The 19,771-nt window shown below is 35.5% G+C and overlaps 1 protein-coding gene across 1 annotated transcript in view; it reads left to right on the forward strand.

The window, feature by feature from the left end:
• LOC136024821 (uncharacterized) overlaps window positions 1-15,930 on the forward strand; it is a 72,156-nt gene extending 56,226 nt beyond the window's left edge. Inside the window, exons 8-10 of the mRNA XM_065700300.1 lie at window positions 5,462-5,573; window positions 8,083-8,146; window positions 15,725-15,930. The gene's annotated coding sequence lies outside the window, so the exon portion shown is untranslated. The remainder of the gene's footprint in view (window positions 1-5,461; window positions 5,574-8,082; window positions 8,147-15,724) is intronic.
• Window positions 15,931-19,771: the final 3,841 nt, after the last annotated feature.

Here is a 19,771-nt window from a genome sequence, read left to right on the forward strand (position 1 = left end):
AAATCGGAGGGCAACTAGGCTTCCTCCCCCGCTCTTTTTTTCTCAAAATCATTCGATCAAAATTATGAGAAAGCCATTTAGCCAAAAAAAAATGCAAATTTCGTTTTAATTATTCCTCAGCGGAGAGCCAAAATCAAAACACGCATTGATTCAAAAACGTTCAGAAATTAAATAAAAAAAACAAGTTTTCTTAACTGAAAGTAAGGAGTGACATTAAAACTTAAAACGAACAGAAATTACTTCGTATATGAAAGAGGCTGCTTCCTCATCAACGCCCCGCTCTTTACGCTAAAGTTTTTTACTGTTTTAAAAAGAAGAATTGAGAGACAGAGTCAAACTTTAGCGTAAAGAGCGGGGCGTTGATGAGGAAGCAGCCTCTTTCATATACGAAGTAATTTCTGTTCGTTTTAAGTTTTAATGTCGCTCCTTACTTTCAGTTAAAAAAAACTTGTTTTTTTTATTTAATTAATAATAGAATTAGCCGAAGACTGGCAAGACAATCCCGTAAAATCAAGGGTCTTTTACCATGCAAAGCTCCCGCTAAGCCCTCAAATATAATTTACTTTCCATATATTCCAAAAGTCACTACTTATTTAAAAAAAAGTTTGTATATAAAATGATTTTTATTTACCAATGATTTTAAAATCATGAACTTCCTAAACTCTGGTAAAGATATAACCTCAGTTACTCACCAAAGAAGGATTTGTCAAATACCAAATGACTGTGGCAACCACTATGTTGGTAGAGCCCATCAAAATTTGGAAAAACGCCTACAACAGCGCAAAGATGACATAACTAAGGCTTTAAATTCTAATAGTACAAACATTTCTTTTGATTCTGCCTTAAGCAGTCATATCTTTGATAATCCTAGCCATTGAATGCTTTGAAGAAACTTCCCTTATTAGCAATTATTTAGGCATAAAACAGGTTGTTCGAGAGGTAATTGAAATTAGAATAAAAACAGATAGAAATACTTATTTAAATAGGGATTTGGAGGAATATTCACTTAATCCCTTACATACAAATTTTATTAAAAATTATTTAAATAATTATATTAAAAAACCAGTAAACAATTCCACTGAACCTGTTACGGATAGACCTTCTAGGCTGGCTGCCAAGAGCTTTTTTGTAAATGTTTTTTATTCTATTTGAACGAATTGTCTTTTTTCACTTTGCTTGATGTACCAGTCCTCGTTGAACTTCCTTGACGCAATGATGCTAGGGTTGTTTTGAAAATATTTTAGTTTTAAAGATGGTATTTTAATCTGAGTTCTTTGATATTCGCTTTTTCCTCATTTGTTTTGCTGATGACGGCCCTTGGATATAGGGTCGAAATATTCATTTAAAGTTTCGTTCCTCTGTCTTAAATTTCCCTATTGTTCTACTTGTTGTTTATGGCTTTTTAAGGTGTATTTTTTTCGTGAAACCAAGGATTTAGTGACAAGGCTACAACTGCACCAAAGGCACAATATACTTATATCTTGGATTCCTTATTTTCAGGTCTCCAGTCATTATCTCTATTCTACGGCCTGAAATAATGATATTGCTTAGACTTTTTCTAAGAAAATGATCTGGACTTGCTTAAAAATACAGAATTTTTCCTTGTTTCCCATGTTTCTGACATATTTTTAACTAATTTTTCAATCTAAAATAGAAATACAAAGCGAATTTTAAAAGGTAATTTGGTAAATGGATAAACTGAATCTCATCTATGAATGATAACCAAATTGTCGTCTTACGTTGAAACACTAATACCACAGACCAAAATTTACCAATTTTTTTAATTTTTAAGAACCTAAAAACAAAATTTTGATGTCTTATCTTTAAATAAACAAAGAGAGAAAAACTCAATGAAGAAAACAGACAAAACGAGACTTCGGCCAGTAGCGAAAAGACAAAAAAAATGACGCTACTGGTCAAAGTCACGTTTTGTCTGTTTTCTTTCTTTGTCATCGGTGGCCAGTTCAGCTTAGGACTTTTCATTCGTCTTATTTTTATGCTCTTCTACAGTTTTTGTATATCAGCATAAAGAAGACAATTTTGATAACATTTCATAGTTGAGGTTCCATTCTATCCATGTACCAAGCTATATTTCTGGACTTCGCTTTACAGAGTTGTTAGATTGAAAATGCGCTGAACATCAGCGGAAAATTTTTGAAATAGGAACAATTTTCCTTTTTTAAAGCTAATTTAGATCTCTAAAGGAAAATTTTTTTCTACAAGTTTTTTTTCTCCAAGAATAAGTTTAAGCTATGCTGGGACGGATCTGAGACTATGAACCCAATGATATAAATTTATTTTCCCTCTGGCCTAAGCTACAGCTACAAGATTGTCATAAAATCAGTATTTTCAGGGAATATATATGCCTTAAGAAATAAAAAAGAAATTGAAATAAGCAACAGTTACTAATGAGAGAGATTTCAAAAGTATAACAAGCTAAATTCTAATAAAGCCAAGAATAGAACCATTTCTGATACTCTTATGGGTAAAGGAATGTTGGACTCTAGGAACTCTAGATCGGACCAGAGGGTAAGGGAAACTTCCAAGAGTGGAAGCCATCAGTGCTGAAAGGAAAATCACCAGTGCCATCTAGCATTTTGTCCCTACTGCGAAGCTCCCGCCAAGCCCTCAAATATAATTTTTATTTTCCACATATTCCAAAAGTCACTACAAACTTAAAAAAAGTTTACACACAAAATCATTTTTATGTAGTATTTATCAATGATTTTAAAATCATGAACTTCCTAAACTCTGGTAAAGATATAATCTCATTTACTCGCCAAAGAGGAATTTATCAAATACAATGTGACTGTGGCACCTACTATGTTGGTAGAACCCATCAAAATATAGAAAAATGCCTACAACAGCACAAAGATGATATAACTAAGGCTTTAAATTTTAATTGTGAATTGTGAACTCCCTATGAGTTCCTTACCTATCTTGGCCTCCCTATTTCTTCTACATTGGAGGACACACGCTCAGCACTGACAAACCACTTCTGTTCCCGTCTACGAGCGTCTTACGGATTACTTGTTGCCAATAAGTGTCGTTTCAACTGTCCTCTCCTTGCCCGGCTATACAATGCTTTTACTACCCCCCCATCTGCTTGCTCTGGTTCCCTTCTGGAAAATATTCACAGCTACCGAAAAGAAAGCCATTTGTAGCGTATTCTACAGATATGCCAAGTTTCTCCTGCGTCTCCCTCTGTGGCACAGCAATGGCGACATCTCCATGAAATACAAGATCACCAACCCTTCCATGGCCATAGAGAGAAGAATCTCCAAATTCAGTGTCGATGTATTAAGAGCCAACCACCCTTGGACTAATGTTATTTTATAATGTTTGTAGTTGAAGCGTATTTAAATTTTTCTTTTTTATACTCCGTCTTTTCCGTTTTTTACGGATAATAAATTAATAATAATAATAATAGTACAAATATTTCTTCTGATTCTGCTTTAAGCAAACATATCTTTGATAATCCTAGCCATAAAATGCTTTTTGAAGAAACTTCCCTGATTAGCAATGATTAAGAGGCAATTGAAATTAGAATCAAAATAAATAGTAATACTTCTTTAAATAGGGATTTTAGGGAATATTCACTAAATACCTTGTATACAAATTTAATAATAAATGATTTAACTAATTATGTTAAAAAACTAGTAAACAATTCCACTCAACTTGCTACGGATAGACCTTCTAGGCTGGCTGCCAAAAAGTCAAGATTGGCTTTAAGAGCTTGTTTTTAATTTTTTTTTTATTCTATTTGAATGAATTGTCTTTTTTCACTTCGCTTGATGTACCAGTCCTGATTGAACTTCCTTGAAGCAATGATGCTAGGGGCTGTTATGAAAATATTTTAGTTTTAATGGTTGTATTTTAATGTGAGTTCTTTTATATCAGTTTTTTCTCCATTTGTTTTGCTCACGATGGCCCTTGGATATAGGGTCGAAATATTCATTTAAAGTTGCGTTCCACTATCTTAAATAAAAAAAATTCCTATTGTTCTACTTATTGTTTATGATGGAAAGATAGTGTAGTTTTCATCGCTATTTACCGTAAGAAGCTGCTAATGCAAAACCTTATTTAGCATTGTTTCGTCCTCTTCATCTATTGAAGTTCTTGCTTGTGTTCTTATGATGGAAACTAGAGGTTGCTCTTTCCTGGTTGGCCTCAGTTAAAATATTTGGTTTCATTTTCTTATTCTCTACACCTACTCTGTCAACGCACTGTCTCAACCACTGTCAAACGCACCTGAAAAATTCTTCCCTTGAATATAGATTTTATTTAAAAGCCTGGCAAAGTTAGTTCTCTAGTTTTCGTGTTCATCTTCTACTCATTATTCATATTATTCGTCTTGTATTTCTCATATTCTTTGTCTTGCGTTATTCATACTCATATTTTCAATCTCTTCTGTTATTCTTTTCCCGCTCTTCTGTCTACTGTCCGCTCTCATTAGGGCTTAGAGGCCATAGTCTTGCGACTAGGTTGGTTTTGGTGGCTAACTTTTGAAGTCAAGCTAGTCTACTTTGTATGAATCGTCACATAGAAATAAAAGTTTTGAAAAAACTTTTTAGGGTCGGTATTTGGGCTAGGGCTTATTTCTGCAAGTAGTGACAATATGTTATAAATACGTGTACGCCTTTCACTTTCTTGCAATAAGGTGACAGATAAATAAAAATGGTAATTAGAATTATTCATGCTGTTCACGCTGCCATGATACTCGCACTGCGTCAATTGGTGATTTTTATTTTGTATATAAATCTACTGTTAACTAAGGTGAAAAGAAACATACTCAGCATTTGTTAAGTATGGTATAGTGCAGTTTTAACACCCTGGCTTTTTTTTCCTTTTTTAGGTAGTTCATTTGAATTCTGTCTTTATTACCTCGAATAATAATTGAAAATATTTTTAACTAATTATGAGCTTCATTATGCCTTGAGGGAAAAAAGCTCAATTTTTTTTTGTCCTCTCTTGTATGTTTTATATTTTTATATTAGGCCTCTTCTAAGGGACTAATAGGGACGGTGTGAAGTGTGGTAAACGACGGCAAGGCAGGCAAATCAGATATTTGTCAAACTTAAATTCTTCAGTTTTTTTAGTTATTCTTTCAAAATTTCAATTTTACATTTGGTTGGGCTACAGTTTTAAAAAGTTCTTCAAATTTCTTTTGGCCGGTAAATGTGAATGTGTAACCAAAATTTCTGCGTTGTATTTGCTGGCACCAAGTTTTAAGTTGCCCTCCACTAGGATTTGGAACATACCTCTTTTGGCATTCTCATAGAAAAATGTTTTTTCTTTGTATTTCCATTTAAAAAATTAACGAAAACAAAAAAAGCACCGTCTAAATTTTGAAAAAAAATACAATTCCCCCCCCCCCCTGATGTTCGTGAATTGACGCAACTAATTCTATAGCTTTATTATTTAACTTTATTTACTTATAATAAACTTTATTTATTTTCAGGTGCACCGAAGTCCTATTTATTTTGCAAATGAAAAGTCTCAAAATGGCACTAGCTTCTTTTGTATTTCTTAGCTGTATATTGCTGGCCTTCTCTCAAGACTCGGAACAAATGGTAATGTTTTCTTATAATTTGATAATTGTAAAAAATGGTAATTTGTATATAGTTTATTGAGTAATCTTTTGCATGAGATCCTTTTTTGGATTATCAATTTAGCTTTACCGTAGGGTAATGTACCTGTTATCGGCTATTATTTCACTAGTACTATCTCATTGGTATTTTCATCATACGTAATTGACAAATTTTTGTCTGTTATCGGCAATTTTTTTAAGGTTTTCAGGTTGCCGTTAGGTGGCTAAATAAAATTAATTTATAAAAAAGAAACTTTATGGAACATAAACTTTCACGTTCAGATGGTCAATAAACAGAAGTGCAAAAATCTTACAGAAGGTAGTAGCCACCGTTGTAGGGTGGAATCATGAGCACTGGATGGCGAGTTTACCTTTATTTGGAATTGGAGTGAGATCTCCATTCGAGAAAGAAAAAGTTACAATTCCTTGGGCTAACACCGAGTTAGCGGGTACAGAGTAGCTAGCAAAATTATTGTCAGTTTTTAGAAGGCCTATACTATGACTCGTCAAAAAATGTTCTTGCAAGCACAATACGTCACACTTCGAAAGCAAACCTTTTATCACAGGAAGTTTGACTAAAAGTCCACCATTAATATTCCACGAAAGTACAGTTTGTGCAGTAGTAGACAGATCCATATCATACCGTTGGCTTTGCTCGTTGGCTGTTGTTATTGGGACACTTTGCACTGTAACAAGTATGGCCAGCAACTTTACATTTTAGACAGAATATTTTTTTCCGAACACGGAGAGGCACTGTTAGAGATGTGACCACCTGATCCACAGCGAGATCAGAGGGCCTGATTGGAGCGCTGAGAGACAACATGCCCGATTTTATGACACGAGAAACAACGCTTTGGGAGATATACAAACGCTTGTGCGGAAAGCTTTTCGCAGCCAAATTTCACAGACACTTTCAAGCACTGATCCATGTTTTGTTTCGACTCGAAGTAGATCTTGAACACTTGGGACTTTCCACACTTTGAAACTTTCCGACAGTTTGGTACAAGAGATTTGACTTGATTCTCATCGTATTCGGACGGTACGCCTTTCAGGACCCCTATAAACAGTGGGGATTTTATACTCACCGAGATACTTGAGATACTGTTCTTAGGATTCTCGGCAATTTTGTTCGCTGCACGCTTTGACTTAACAACAAGTTTCTATTCCAAGGCCGATGTTTTAAGTTCAGTTATTTTACCTGAGGCCTCAGGGCAAAGTTTATCGATGAAGTCCTTACGAGCACTAGGTGAGGCAAGGTTTGCAGGACAGTTCTTTAGTACAACGGCAAACGCAGGAGCTGGGGCAGGGATAGTTGTAACGAGTAAAAGAGTTTGTTTACTTTCTTCTGTAGCAATATTTGATTAATTACTTTTTGTATTACTTGTCATATCATTTATCTTTATCTTGGTATTTTAACTTACCATATAGTATATGCTCCACCTCTTCATTGAACATTCATGTTTGTATGAATGCATCCCTCTTCTGTTCCTATGCTCGGTTCCTAGTCACCCCATTTGAGTGTAGGAAATTAAGAATGTTACCCTACTCTAATGTTTATAAAAGGTATATTAAAGTTTGCTAAAAAGAATAGAAACAAATAAAAACCATGTACAAAATTAATAAAGAAAATAAAAAGTGAATAATAAAAAAGCTTATACAGTACCTAAGAAAATGCCGATCTTGATAAAAAAAATGAAAAAAATGATCACAATTGAATTTTGTATTTAATATGTTTTGAAATCACTAACCATGTCCCACATACAATGCAGACTTAGGAAAGAGTGATATTACTTAAATTCATTCTTTTCATCTCAATTGATTGGTCTATATAACTAGACAAATTCAAATTTAGTTTGAGTATTTAGTTAAAGGTAAGTAAGCCCTAGCTAGTCTAGTAGTTGTTTAAGAAAAAGGAATCTACTTGCTTTGACAAAAATTCTGTTTATGCGTTAAAAACATAAACTTTGACATTTTATTAAGATAAAATTAACTCCACCTCTGTAGTGTTGGATTCCACCCCCATAGCAATTGGAAACAGTTTTTTTTCCGTTTTGGGTCTTAAAGAAGAAATATTTTGCTCACAAATGTCTTGTTCGATTTAGTATTCTGCTAGCTTCATCACTGTAAAATATGAAAATAAAATCAGTTTTCGGGAGTTTTATTCCTACAAGACCTCGACTTGAAATCAGGAGGGACTCAACCTCTAAACCAACCTGATTCTCAAGGATAAAAATCAGGAGTATATCCTCTACAGAATTTCTACAGGCTATATAGTAAAAACAAACTACAGTAATATTTGGCTTGTTGAATCTTGAGGCTGCTTTGGAATCAACCCTTTAATTGATGTACTCCTGTGAGGACCATAAGAAATGCTAATGCATTCTTATTAAAATTCGAAATTATATACATTCATAAATTCAAATAATTATTTGAGTTTCCGCCACTTCCCCCTCTTATCAGTAAAATAAAGTTGAATAAACCTTTATTTTCAGATTGATTCAACAGAGATAGTCATTCCAAGGATGATAAAAAGGCCATTTTGCAATGCTTTTGCAGGTTAGTTACATCGTTTTCCTTTCTTTAAAAGTTTTTTTTACCTATTCAACTGACTTTAGATTGTGGTATACTCCGTGTGTCTAAAAATAGTGTGAATATTTCATAGCTACTTTTTTTAAAAAGTTGTTATATCCAATTAAGGTCCGGAGAGACAGGGCGATTTTAAAGCAAAACTACAGCGTTTGTTGTGGGCGTATTTTATACCAGCTTTTAATTAGTTTTGATCCTAATTTCTATAACCCTAACGAAACAAAGGGTAGGATTGCTAGACTATGCCATCAAATGATGGATTATAGGCTGCTGAAAAAGTTCCCTTTTTCAGGGAACCCTGAAAACCTGGCGATCCCTCTGAGGTCGAACAAAAAGGTTTTCGGACGAGGTGGAAGAATATTCAGACTTCTTGGGAGGAAATAAAGAGTGAAGATTTGAACGGAACGGGGTAGAGTAGGAGCTTTTACATCTGTGTTGGCATCAGAAGGCTCGGTGCTGTTGTTATTTTTCCTCAGTAGTATTTGTAGTAGTAATTGTAGAAGTTCAAACCAGAAATTCTTTTTCAATTAATATGGATTTTCATATTTTTATGTTGACATAAATAAGTTTAAGGCTATCATAGGCAGTGCAATAGCGTTGCCTAAGTAAAGAACAATGTTGGTACAATGGTTTTTTTTTTGCCAAGCTTTTTTTTTGCCAGGACACCTAGTATAGAAGTTGTCGTAAAAACTTCAAAAGGGGCTCATTCGATTGGAAATTGAAAGGACCTGTGCTCTTTTTAATATTCGAAAGTGATTGGAGGGCAAATAGCCCTCCCCACGCCTATCGTTTCCCCAAACACATCCAATAAAAATTTTGAGATAGCCATTTTCTCGAGCGTAGTTGAAAGGTCCAGAAATTATGTCTTTGAGAATGACGATCCCCTCCCACAGTAGCCCCCAGGGCAAGGGCTGTAAGTTATGCCCTAGGTTCTAGTTCCCTTTTAAGAGCAAATGTGAGGGAGAGAAACTAGCCCCCACCTCCTCAACTACCCTCTTTTCACCAAATGCAGGTTTTTTTTATATGAGTGGTTATATAAACTTCCGATTGAGCTCATTTGCTTTGAAATTGAAAGTTATGGTGCCTTTTTTAAGAGCCAAATGTGATTTGAGAGTAACCACCCCCCCCCCCTCCACGCCCACTATTTCCCAAAACAAACATCAAAACAAAATCTTGAGACATCTATTTTTTCAGCATTGTTGAAAGTTTCAGTAATTATGCTTTTGGGGATGTCAGCCCCCCCCCCTCGAGGCCTCGGGGCAAGGGCTATAAGTTAGGCAATTTGTTGAGTGTTTACATGTAGGATATGTTGTTGAGAAAAGGTAGGCATGTCTTACTTCTACTTCCCTAAAATATGCAGGGCATTAAGATAAGTCTTTCAGGGAATGTAAAGGGGACTGTTGAACTAAACCAAACATGTTATGTGTATATGGGTTGTCAAAAGGACCTAATTCAGCGAATGACTACTGAGTATATTAATTTGGAACTTTCAGGAAATGATAAGGGAGGAGAATAATTGACTAAAAAGGCAATGTTTGCACGCTACCACTACCACAACTACCACTGCTTCTATTGCTACCACAAATACTACTACTACTACCACTACCATAACTGAAACTACTACTTCTGTAGCGAGTGCTACTAAGGCTGAGGATATTGAAATAAACATCTGAGGAAATGTTGAGGGGAAATTTGAACTAAAACAAAGCATATTATATCCACACAGGCTGCTAATACAATAACCGCATCCACAATATGGATATAGTGCTCATATATTCATATTTTTGGAACGACCTATAGTATCAAGAGGAATCTTCAGGGGCATCGTGAGCAGGATGTTCAGTTGGCCAAAATGCAAAATGTACTTGCTAATACTGCTATTAATACTGCTGCTACTACTGTGACTACTATTGATAATAATACGCTATTACTGCTACCACTGACCCTACTACTACCACTACTACTATGATACTAGTACAAATAGAGCTATGTGTATGAAAGTGAAAATTCGTCAGAATATTAAGGGGGAATTTGAACTAAATCAAAATACACTATGTACATACAGAGTGTCAAAATGGCGTATCTCAAGAATGGATTTGGGTATTAAGTTGGAACTTTACGAGAATACTTAAAGGGGAAGATAAATTGACAAAAGGTAATATATGTATGTTACTACTAACACTACTACCACAGCTACTTTTACAAAAACTACTACTGCTACTAAACTACTCCAGCCACTACTTCTATTAAAACACCTTTTAAGACTTAGAGTATTAGATGAAAAGGGCGTCAAAAGGGGGTCAAAAGCATATATCATTAAGAAATTTTGGAACGGCTTACCTTGTCAAGGTGAAACTTTTGGGGCATCATGAAAGGGATATTCAACTGACTAAAAGGCATATCAGCATTATCTTAGGAACTGTTTTGTGTGTGAAATTAAAACTTGCCTTGTAAGCTTTAAAGGCATGTTGTGGGGGATGTTGAACTAACCAAGAGACAATATTTGCATTATAAAACTACTGCCTCTACTCCTACAACTACTACTACTGCTACTATTATTTTGCTACTTCTACTACTACTGCTATTAAAGCTAATACTACTCCTATTAATTCTACTTCTACTAATAATACTGCTACTACTATAACTAGTGATGCTACTACTACTGTTACTAAAGCTAAGGGTATTGAGGCGAAAATTTGGGGCAATTTTGAAACTGTGTTGAACTAAATCGAAACACACTATACCCACATAGGTTGCCAAGAGGACGTATCAGCAATGTTTCAGAGATGGTTGATAGTATTAATTTGAAACTTTCACCGTGTATTGAAGAGAGTTGAAAAAAATAAAAGCTGTTATTTGCATTCTTCTACTAATGCTACTACTGCAGCTACAATTACTGCTGCTACACAAGCTAAGGATATTAGGGTCAAGTTTTCAAGGGATATTTAGGTGGATGTTGAACTAAACCAAAATGAACTATGGTCATGTAGATTGTCAAAAGGGTGACAATGCAATATCACAATAACGGCTTGCAATATTAAGTTAAACCTTTCAGGGTAAGTTGTGGTGGATTTTGAACTAGCCAGAAGACACTATGTGTATACTTTTAATAATACTTCTACGGTTACTGAAACTAATGACACTAAAGGCATTAAGTTGAACCTCTTAGGAATCGTTTAGGGGAAGTTTATTCAGTACAAATGAATGTGGATTGTCAGTTCAATACATGTATCCTGATATCTACTCCTTAAAATCTGAATAATTTTTTATTTACTAAAGTTATAATAGTGAAAATATTTGAATTTTTTCAGTAAAGTCCAAATTATGTTCTGGCCTTGAAAAGGCGTAGGGAGTTATGAGCCCTATTCATGTTAATTTCTACTCGTTTTGAGTTTTACTCGGTTATTTATCTTAATTTCTGTTCGTTTTGAGTTTCATTTATCTATTGATGCTGATTTGTGGTAGTTTTACGCTTGGTAGGTTATTTTATTCTATTTTTACTCATTATTTTGTTTAATGAAGTTCTTCACTTTTCTTTGAAAAACTTTGTTCGTGGGAAAAGTTTCTTTAATCAATTAATCATTAAAGCTGAATATTTTACATGGGGAATTTATCGAAACACGTACTATGGAGATTTAAGCTCATTCAGTTTCAATTAGAATGCTGTTTGATGGCTTAGCCAAAAAAAATTCGTCTCAGAGTGACGTCCATATTTTAAGAATACAAAATGTTCACCAAGGAACGCTGTCTTTTTCCGTGAAAAGTCCAGTTTGTTGATCACAGCTGTACCTTAGAACTCAGACACTTATGTGCCTCCAGAGCCGCATAGGGCATCTAAGAAGAGTTGTCAGTCATCTCTCATAGATGGGCTGCCCGAATTGCTTCCCAAGGGAGCAGAAATGACGCATTAAAACTTTTCAAATCAGTGTGTGGCAGCTTTTAGGGCTTGCTTGGAGTTTCCTCTGGTTTTGAACCCCATGGCTGCTACTGAAGAATGGCCTTCAGAAGTCAGGTTTCAGGTATGCAAATAACGTGTCCTAGATACCTTCCCTTCCTGTGCTTTATGACTTCAGTTATTAGAAGGTGAATGTTTTTTACATCATGTTAGTATTTGCTACTTTTTATTTCAAATACACACTAAGGATCCATCTTAAGAATTTTTCGGAGGCCAGGATTGTCTTTTCCATTTGTTGCACTAATTCCTATTTTTTAGCCACAATAGAGCCGAAAGAGTACGTTTTTATTGAAGGGTCTAAGCTTTAGTTACAGAGAGCACTGTTGGCTGTTCCAGATGTTTGATATCTTAATAGAAGAAGTTTTGGTCTATAAGATCCTAAGCTTTACTTCCGTTTCACATGATCCCCTATTATGTAAGGATTTTTCCAATGTATCTAAACTGCATAAGATATTGGGCCGTCTGGTTGTTGCACTGGAGATCTAACAATTATTTAGATTTTGCCATGGTTTTGCTGGAGTTTTTGCTTGCAGAGCACTAGGAGATCGAGTTCATCAGGAAAATATAGGTCTTCAAGTCACTTTTCATGTAGCTGGATTCTGTGACCACCAAAAGTGCGGAAAATATAGTTGTTAGTGAGGATGAGAGGCAGTGGTTATTGCCCACAACCTTCATTTAATCCCGTCATGATGCAAAAATATTGGGTATTTCCATCAGGGGTTTCACGCAAAACTCTGTACTTTCATAATTCGAACAAGCTTGTCAGGGATGCTCTAACGTTTGATCACTTTCCGGAGAGTTTGGTGATCTACGGAATCAATGCTTTCTCAAAGGTTATGGAGACTAGCTAAAGCTTATTTCTCTATTTGCTTGCTTCTTCTAAAAGCATTCTAAGGGCAAATATAGAATTGGCACACGACCTATTGGGTCAAAATCCATGTTATTCTTCGCCCAAACGATCTTTCAGTGCTTCTTGGATCTTACTCAGGAGAACAGCTGCTAGTAGTTTGTCTAGTACTGACATAAGGTGATACCTGTCAGGTTTTCACACTTGTATAGTCAGCTCTCTCAAAGGATTATACGGCAGTGTTTTTGTTCCAGTATTCGGTAATTTCTTTGCTTTCCATGTCCTTGGAAAAAATGTGTCCGTATCGAGATACGTACGAACACAATAGCGTTTAAGCATATCAGCCTAATCATATTTTCTCCTGGAGACTTCCTATTGTCACCTTTTGTATCTCTTCCCCAGATGGTGCTTAGACATCTATGGCAAGATCTAGGAATGGCGTGTCTGGCATACATGTAAGATCAGAGGGTGTTGGTCTCTTTAGCAGCTTCTTGAAGTGAGCTGCCCAGACTTCATTTAGTTGTTCAGGCTGAGCTTAGAGCCTTTTTCATATCAGAAAGTTCCATTTCTCATCTAGTTTTTCCCAATTATTGGGCTGGTGATACGGTATACACCTTGGAATCTCCTTGACTAGCAGCTTCCTCGGTCTTTTCATTCTTCAGTTCAAGGCATCAACGCTTGTCCGCGCAAACGTTCTTCCTTACAATTTTGTCAAGCACGGCGTATTTTAGTTCGTGTGAATAAATCTATCCATTTATCTATTATATAGATTAGATTATGCGCCTAGTGATTAGGAGCTCTGGAATCAATTCCAGGCTGTCCTGTTCTCCAGAACGTAATTTAGATTCAAGAAAAGAGCCTAGTTTAACTCCAATATGAATCCTTAAATACTCCTTACACTGGAGAATATTGTTGGACCTATGCGTAAATATTACCTAACTGGGCTGCATTGACGTTCAAAAGGACCCTATTTATGTCCTAAACTACTCGGAGAAAGGATGGGAAACATATATAAAGAACGTGCTCCTCTTGTCAAAGTCTCATACAAAAGGAAACTGTATCTTGGGTCAAGCTTAGTAGTGTGAAGGAAACACCTGTCAGAAGGAAACGATGGAACTGTTGCTAGTATGCTCAACAGAAAATACATATCTATTAGTTTCTCTAGTAAGACCTAGAACATAAACTTATTTCTAACATTGACGAATGTGACACTGACTTTAGCAAGGATGATTATCAGGAACTTTCCCAAAACTTCTTGTCTGGCCGAAGCAAAAACCAGCCTCTTGGTTACCACGAAAGCGCTGGTTAACTAGAAATCAGAAGCATGAAAATACTGGATTACATGAGCAAAACGCCTTGGTTATCGACGTATTATCAAAGAGAGGGGAGAGCTTTATTCCACAGCTACATATTTTTAAATTACCTTGCCTGGTTAGTATTAGAGACAAGATCAAAAAACTTTTCATTATTAAATCTCAGTTTTCCTTACATTTTCTTTTCTGGGAAGTCCCCATTTCCCTTAAACGTGGCACACTTGCACCGTTTTGGGTACAATTTTAGAGGTCCTGCTACAACTCAGTACATTTGGATATATATTCGCTAAAATAAAAATTTCCCGGTACATTTTGGATTTATTAACTCCTTTCTGAATCGGATAACTGTTCAGGCTTCAGTTTATTAAAAATATTTTTCTTGTTTTGGCAAATTTTTAACATCCTGTTTGCATGGTACAAATTAATCTATTGTTGTGCAATTTGAGTCGAAAAACTGGAACAATTTATTTCAAAGCGTTGGCAACGATGATACTTACTTGTACTAGCAGGAGGATCAGGTGTTTCCGCCTCAGTTTGCACCCTAACAAGGCTTATGAACACCCGGGTTTAAATCTTTGGTGACCCTAGGTTCAAGCGTTTTGGCACCCCTAATCGCTATAAATTTTTTGGGGGGGGAGACACAGGGATTTACGGGAAAATCCGAGAAAATTCTGGGTTAGTGAAAGCCCTGAACAGAAGGCAACTTATGACTGATGAACCCAAAGTAATGCAAGAGATAGGTGGTAACGAGCTCTCAGCTGCCATTTTTGGGAGAGATCTGATAGATTATAAGCGGCTATGGATTTCCTATGTTGCTTAAAATCTTTTCTGTGAATAGGCAGCGCAGCAGCAAAGTGCACCTGACACTTTGATGATAAATCATATCAGTCTAGTTTTTGTTAAGAAAAAATTACTCATTATTGTTTTTGTTTTTATTTTTTGCGCCCCTCAGCATTGTGCGTTCCTAGTCCCGGGCTTAGTGGGGCTATGCATAAATCCTGGCCTGGTCCTGGATGACGGCCACTCACTTTATAAAACAATTGAAACTCTCCATGTAGTCATTCGTTTTGTTGCACAGAGACACCTAAAAACTGCTATTTTTGTGAAGCTAGATGGTATTTTTTTCAGATATCATTTTTGTTCAGTTACATATATATCTTAAATAATTGAAGTGAAATCAACTTTACAAGAAAATATTTAGTTTCTTTCTTCTCCCCATTTCATGTTTCCTTCAAATTGGGTTTCTTGTTTCGTGTTTATGCTTTGCTTTCCTGTTGGAAAAGATTTCCTGTTATGAAACCGAAGCTTTAGAATTTTTCTTGCTCATGCCTTTGTTAAAGTCATTCCGTAAAGTTTCGTTAATGTAGTAAAACAATTTTTAAGTTGGTAATGAGTCGTTAAACTGGATTTCTCCTTTTTAAATTTATTTGCAGGCTGTGGAAGAAAACGTTCCATTGGGAAGTTTGATACTATTTACGATGTAGACGATGGTGTTGTACCAGATGCGGTATCTCAACAACGGGCTGGCGCTGCTTTGAAGATATGGGAAACGTTGCTAACTAAACTCCGCTCACAAAGAGCCAACTATTAACTCTTTGGTTTCTATTATTTATTTTTCTGAATAAATTAACTGCTTAGACTTTGCAATGTCCGAACGCTACGCAGGCACTTCGCAATTTCCGGTGTTTAAATTTCTGTTCTTACATAGAGAATGTATGAGTCAGTTGGCCTGGCAAGTACATAGCCCTCCCCACCCATCACAAACTTCAACTCTTACTATTTCCCTGTAACTTTTGATATTTTTCAGGCAATTCCATTATTGAGTGAAATTTAAATTATACCCCCTAACCAAAATTTTACCCCTATCCCAAATCAGAATTTTTTTCTCATGTGTCTGCAAATTGATGCTGATAATTTAAGCAGCATTAACTTTCGAAATTAAACTTTTATTGTTGGTATGCAAATAGTAACTTGAAAACCAGAAGAGGAAAACAAAGACAGAAACGCTGCTGTTCATGAGACAACTCCGAGATAATAAATCAATACTTGTTTTTTTTTTATGTATAAAAGCCGTTTGGAGCTGGCTTTCGCATCTACTAGCCCAGAGGCTGGTAGCAATCGCTTTCTGTCTAGTCCTAGACAGTCGGCCAAAAAGGACAATCTTAAGCAATCTGCCATCCTTCATTTGTAAAGCGTGCCCTAGCCACCTCAACTTTTCTTTTATTGTAGCCCTAGAAAGTGGGATTGAATCATACTTGTTCTAAAGCCTACTGGTTGAAATACGGCTAGTTAGTCACGTACTCAAAGCAATGCACAGGCAATTTCTCTAGAAAACATCTAGCAAATCTTCCCTCATTTTTCAAAGCGCCCATGTTTCAGAACCATATTTGACCACTGTCGTCACTGTAGCTTCCAATATTCTAATTTTGGTCCGCTTTTTTATCTGTCAGAAAACATCCTGGGCCTCGGCTATTCTACTTTTAGCACCTTTTCTGCACCCACCATCTTTAACAATAGTATTTATGATTTAAATATCAGAAGATTAAAAAGAGACAAAATTTAAATATAAAAGAATAACCCGGATTTAATATGGTGAGATCGAAAAAAAATCGCGACCTCAGCAATATCAGTTATATTTCGTTAGTTTTGGTGCATATTTTGTTGTTGTTTTTTTTTGTTATACCTACCAGCGTTGCAATCGTGGTACAATTGCACCGTTTTTGGTACAATTTTAAAGGTCCTGGTACAATGCAGTACTTTTGGATATAAGTTTGGTACCATACAAATTTTCCGGTACAATTTGTTTTTATTTACTCCTTTCTGAGTCGGATATCGGTTCAAGTTTTAGTTTATTAAAAATGTTCTTCTTGTTTGGGCACATTTTTAACCTCCTTTTTGGATGGTGCAATTTAAGTCGGAAAACTGGAACAATTTATTTCAAAGCGTTGGCAACGATGATACTTACTTGTACTAGCAGCAGGATCAGGTATTTCCGCCTCAGTCTGCACCTTAATAAGGCTTCTGAACAGGACCGGATTGAATTCTTTGGTACACCTACGTTCAAGCGTTTTGGAACCCTTAGGCCCAATTTGGGTCCCTAGGCCCGGGCCTAGTGGGGCTATGCGTAAATCCTGGCCTGATTCTAAATGATGCTCACTCACTTAATAAAAAAATTGAAACTATCCATTTTGCCATTCGTTTTGTTGCACAGAGACACCTAAAAAACTGCTATTTCTTATAAAACTAGATGGTATTTTATTCAGGTATCATTTTTGTTCAGTTACATGGAGATCTTAAATAATTGAAGAGTAAAAAATTCTTCAAAGTAATATTATTCAGCTAGGCTGGGCTATTTTTAAACACTTATAGGTATTTTACGTCTTTTTCTGAAGCTCAATCAAGTCAGTGGCAGAAAACAAGGTCATAATTTGTGGGTGGATTTGAGCGTTTTTAAACGCTGTTATTACCAAAAGCGCTCATGGGAGGGCATAATTGAACTTTTCCTAAAACGCGCTTTCTTCTAATAAATTACGATTTACAGCAATCATGAAATAAAGAAAGGATTAATTTTTCACATTTTCGCATTCTTCTACTTAAATGCATGAAGGATGACGGATTGCCAAAGATAGTCTTTGTCGGCCGACCGTCTAAGACCAAACAAAAAGCAGTTTGTCCCCGAAAAATGTGGAAAGATGTTACGAGGACGGATTTCAGGGAAATAGAAACTACTTGGGAGGGTGTAAAGAGGTAGACTTTAAATAGATTGGGATGGAGGAGGAGCGTGCGTAACTGTTTTGGGCTCACGTGGCTAGGTTTTGCAATGAGTTGTTAATACTTAGTAGTAGTTTTAAATGCTACCCTTAGTTTCGAAGCTTATTTTTTACAGTAAGATGAAAACTTTGTAATAACATAGGAGTCCTTCATCGATTAAAGTTTCTTTTTTCATCGAATGTACTAAAAATACTATATTTTGTACAACTGGTGTTTATCTTTATTCTTGGTCAGTCATTTTACTGGCTTTTGATTCGCATGTAGAGTGTCTGAAAACTATCCAAAATAAGCCTAAAATTACGGAAAACTAACTTGTTCATTCCACCTGTCGTTTTGTAATAGCTGGAATGACAGAAAAGTAACTTTTAAAATACAGTTGTAGTAACTATTACTGAAAATGGTTAACATGTATCTACTGTGAGGTAAATCTATACCATTATAATTATTGGTATTACTATCATATTGAAACGTATGGAAAACATTATTCAGAGGCCGTTCTTGCCTCTCTAGCACCCAGGGCAAAATATTGATTAGCACCCTCCCCCCCCTCTGTCACCCAAGAATTTTCAAGCCACATTTTAAGTTTAATAAGCCTTTAGCAACTTCATAACCGTTCCCGGTGAATATCAACTTTAAGTAACTTGTGTAGCTAACATAAAAATACTACCGCTTAAAACCCGAAATGCACCCTTTAACTCTTAGGCACTAGATTCAACTCCTGTTATCAATATGGTTTTTTGGGATTGGTATGGAAATAATTATTTCTATGGGCAAAATGTACTGACAAAACATTGAGCGCTCTTCCGACTCAACAAAAAATTACTAAAAAACAATAAAAAATAATTTGTCTATTTCAGCTGATGTTGTCATAATAGTTGAAACAAAAAAGTAACTTTTAGTTTACTTATGCAGTAACTGTTACTATCTATGGTAAATTGCGTCTTGTAAAAAAAAAAAAAAAAAAAAAAAAAAAAAAAATTGAAGATATCGTGTCACTCTCCGATACATGAACCTATTACTAGCAAGTAAAGTTTAGAGATTTGCCATATTGTTGTTTTAAGAGGAGGATAAAAACACTGTTTGAATAAATTTGAAGACATGCTAAATTACAATTTTAAAATGGGACTAGAAATCCTTGAATATCCTTGCAAGCACGGTCGGGTAAAAATATTTTAAAATGATTTGTAGTATTTATTTTTTGTCTCTGTCTATTTATGCCTAGCATAAACCAATTCTCTATTTTAATAAACTTTATTTTGTCTTATTTTCCCCGAAATCAAGCTTTTCTCTCGAATCAGGCCAGTTGAATTATTTATTGTCCCATCTTCCGTGTTTTGAAAATAAGCTTATCTTACTGTTGAAACTTGAGGAGACAACAATATTTTCCTCTTCAATAGTTATTGAAAGAGCAGAAAAACATCAATAATCATACTTATTGTTGTGTTTTCTTTCTTCTCTTCTCTTATATTATTATGATTATAGTGAATTAAAAAAAAATTAAGTCGACGCTCAGGCCACAGAGACCCACTGCTTAAAATACGCCCATAAAAAAATACCCTCTGATATAATTTTGTTGGTTATCACTGGCTTCAATCTATCGAACCTTGGTGGAGTATTCCACAAAATATCCTGTCTCGTGGTCAGACCTTGAGTAAGACGGCCATGCTCGACGGTGTTTTCCAATTAATATTACTTTTTTTCTAATTTGA

The sequence above is a fragment of the Artemia franciscana genome, chromosome 3 (genome assembly GCF_032884065.1).
Source record: "Artemia franciscana chromosome 3, ASM3288406v1, whole genome shotgun sequence".
Lineage (NCBI taxonomy): Eukaryota > Metazoa > Arthropoda > Branchiopoda > Anostraca > Artemiidae > Artemia > Artemia franciscana.